The sequence below is a fragment of the Trachymyrmex cornetzi genome, unplaced genomic scaffold (assembly GCF_001594075.2).
Source record: "Trachymyrmex cornetzi isolate Tcor2-1 unplaced genomic scaffold, Tcor1.1 scaffold1652, whole genome shotgun sequence".
NCBI lineage: Eukaryota > Metazoa > Arthropoda > Insecta > Hymenoptera > Formicidae > Trachymyrmex > Trachymyrmex cornetzi.
The window spans coordinates 1522-4894 of record NW_017296259.1 but is presented as its reverse complement, the minus strand read 5'-3'; the positions used below and the strand labels follow the sequence as shown (position 1 = coordinate 4894).

The 3373-nt window shown below is 29.1% G+C and overlaps 1 pseudogene; it reads right to left on the bottom strand.

The window, feature by feature from the left end:
• Positions 1 to 2142: 2142 nt before the first annotated feature.
• LOC108759009 (multidrug resistance-associated protein 4-like) overlaps positions 2143 to 3373 on the bottom strand; it is a 2673-nt pseudogene continuing 1442 nt past the window's right edge.

Below are 3373 nucleotides of genomic sequence, written 5' to 3'. Positions count from 1 at the left end.
ATAAAATAATATATTACATTTTATGCACTTACAAATCCACAGATATGCACTGTGGCTTCGACAAAGCAAGGCAATAAGAATATACGAATTATGGACCCACTATTGATGTGATTCGTCCTTTCTTTTACACTCTTTACACGTATTTATCAGAATATTTACAATGGGTATAAAAATTTATCTTCTATACTACCTATATGCTAATTACAATTCTCTCGACCCGTCAATTCTAGCTATAATGATTATCAATACTCTTGAGAATAATCTCTTAAAAAAAAAATCGAATTAAATTAACTAAATTGCAATTTTTTAAATTCAAGAGATGTTATTTAGTTAATTTTTTAAATTCAAGTATAGAATTTCAAGATTCTAAATATATAGTGATATATCAAAATTTCCTTAAATTTTCAAATATATAGGAAAAAATTCAGTTTTTTTAGATCTCTTAGAATTTAAGTTCTCAGAAATTAAACTTCGAAAAAGAACATAAAAATTCAACGATTTAGGTTTTTTTTGTTGCTAAACTAGTACATAGTACATACTCTTAAAATAAAATAGATATTTAAAATTTGAAGACAGTAAGACAGAAAATTTTAAAGTGCAGCGACAAAAATCAGGCCTGCTTTCTCTCTACATTTACATTCTCCATTTTTCTTCTGCTGCGCTTTTTTTTATTATTATATTTCATTCATTTATGCTCTAAGCATCTATGTTTAACTCGCATATTTCTGTGACAAACTTATCTCTAAAAAAATATATGTATGTATATTGCGCCGAAGTCTCTCCCGTACTTCAGGCCAACTGTTATCGAAGGCCAAGAAATCAAATCGCAAAAGAAGATCTTTCTACAACATAGTGATTTTGTGTTCAGGGCACCTATCACACAGAACAAATCAGAATGAATTTTGGAATTATTCTGTTTTCTCTAGATTTCTATGGTGTTTAAAAAAGGGAATAGTTAATTCCGATCGAAATTCATTCTGAATAATTCCATAATACATCCTACAGTTCTGAACTTTTAACACTCCTGTCATTTCTCAATAAAGTTCTCATTTCCATTGTACTGTTGTGCATATTTATTTCAGTGCGATTAATGTGTCCTCCATGCGAAACGTGCGAGCGTAACAATATATACACATATATTATAGGTATATATGTATAAAAAAAAATTCTTCCTTAAACACGTTCATGTTAATTTACTCACGATAAGAGGTATAAGTAATCCAACAGACTAAGTTTCACACTTCTTGATGAAATATCTACGTCTAGACTGATATAAAAATAATGTATCATGCAATGTAATAATACTGTAACAACAGTTGCACTGTGATCCATGCGAGTTTTACAAATTTTCTGATTGCTTGCTGAACTGGCGATAATCGCGCACCAAAGTAGCAGAGAATCCGTGATTATTAAAATGAAAGATTAACTAGATGGAACTGTACAGCTTGCAGTAGAACGATTATTAATTTATAATGTGCTGCCAACGCATTTTCGTCAGTTCTGAATACCCTAATACTCTATCGGCATTCGCGATCGTAAATCTGATATAATCTTTATCCTTCTTATTTATTTACGTGTTTTCTTTTTTATCTTCAAATTTGCTTCGAATTTTCTGAATTCTGACCATTCCTAGATCTACTTTACGTATCTCGCTTAATTAACACTTAATTAGTTTTAAATTTCATTTGCATTAAGCTGGAAACACTATAGACACAGGCAATATGCAAAAGCAACAGAGAATCAGAGCTTTGGAGTATATGTTCGATATTATATCCCAGAGCTCTAATTGGATGGCTCGTTATTCTCTGTTGCCTGTGCCTGTTGCCTGTGTCTATTGTGTTTCCAGCTTTATAATATCCTAAACCATGACGTTCTATAATTTTATAGAACTAAATAATTTTTTTAGAAAAAGAATTTATAGAATAAAATAAAATTTCTATGCGAACAGAATGTAGAATACGGTGATAAATATGTGAGAGAGTAGACGATCATGAATTCTAAATTCTCAGACTACACGTTCCACTTTTCTTCTTGTTTTTAAAATCGCAGAATTTGGCCTAATAATTGCAAAAACTGTCGGAATCTTCATGACCTAATCATGTTCATCAGACGCAATTGCAAAAAGTTAACTCCGTGAATACATCAAAACGCCGTAAATCCACGATTCTGATAGCAGTTATGGGCGACGGAAGCCAGAACCTCCGCTATCGCCTTGCTGGTTTCCTGCACCATGCTCTTCAGGTAGCCCGTGTCTTTTTGCAGCAGCATGTGAGGATGATCCAATTCCTGCGTACGATATATAAAAGTTCGCAGTTTAAGAGATAGTTTATATCAAGACTGTTATAAATAAAAAAGAAATGAAGCATTTTCTTAACGTAATCAGTATTAGTTATATAGTCAAAGATTTTGTAATTCTGTATCTCAACTAAGTGGCTTATTCAACAAAAACTCTAATGAAACAATACAAAAATGATCAAAGGGTAAATTCGTAGGATTAATACAATAAAATATTTATATAAATCCACGTATAATTTATTTAACAAAATTACCTTTTTAAAAAAAGTAAAAAAAAGCGCCAAGTGTGCATGTACCTCCCATAAAAAACTGTAACATAAACTAAAAAAACCGTTACATAAATAATATAATTCAAGTGGTAATATTGTTAATTTTTTATTATAAATTACCCCCCAGTAGTACGTATGCATGTATTAAAAAAAAATGAAATACAATTTTCAAATTGCGCCAATTGCAAAAAGAAAATATATTTTCTTGCAACATATAACATATACTACTGTATTTTGTAAATTGCGAAAAGAACATATATTTTATGCAACATATAACATTTAATTGATTTAATTAACGAGACAAAGTGATACGTACTTTTATCTTCCTATTCAAGAGTCTTTTATATTTGCAATGGAATACAACATTTAATCTCAAAAAATTAAAGACGAAGCATCACAAAATGAGAAAATTTTATTAAAATAACAAAATTTTTTATTTAAAAAAAATTGGCGCCCTGTTATACCTCAAAATATAATAAATAAATGTTATATAAAAGAAATAAACAATGTTTATTGTTTAATTAACATTAAAATTACAATCACAATTATAATACAATTAAGATTATAATTAATTTTAAATTAATGCTTTCTGCTTTTAAATTTAACTTAAACCGCATATCTTACAAATCTGAAATCTTATTCTATTCTTATACGTTTTTACAATATATAACGCGCAACATATAAATACTTATCCTATATTAAATCTAAGCCGCATGCCTATCTAAATTTGCTCGCATATATAAACACGCTGTATTTTATTAATTCACCTCATACTCTTTCTTAAATATCTTCATTACTTTTCATATTTG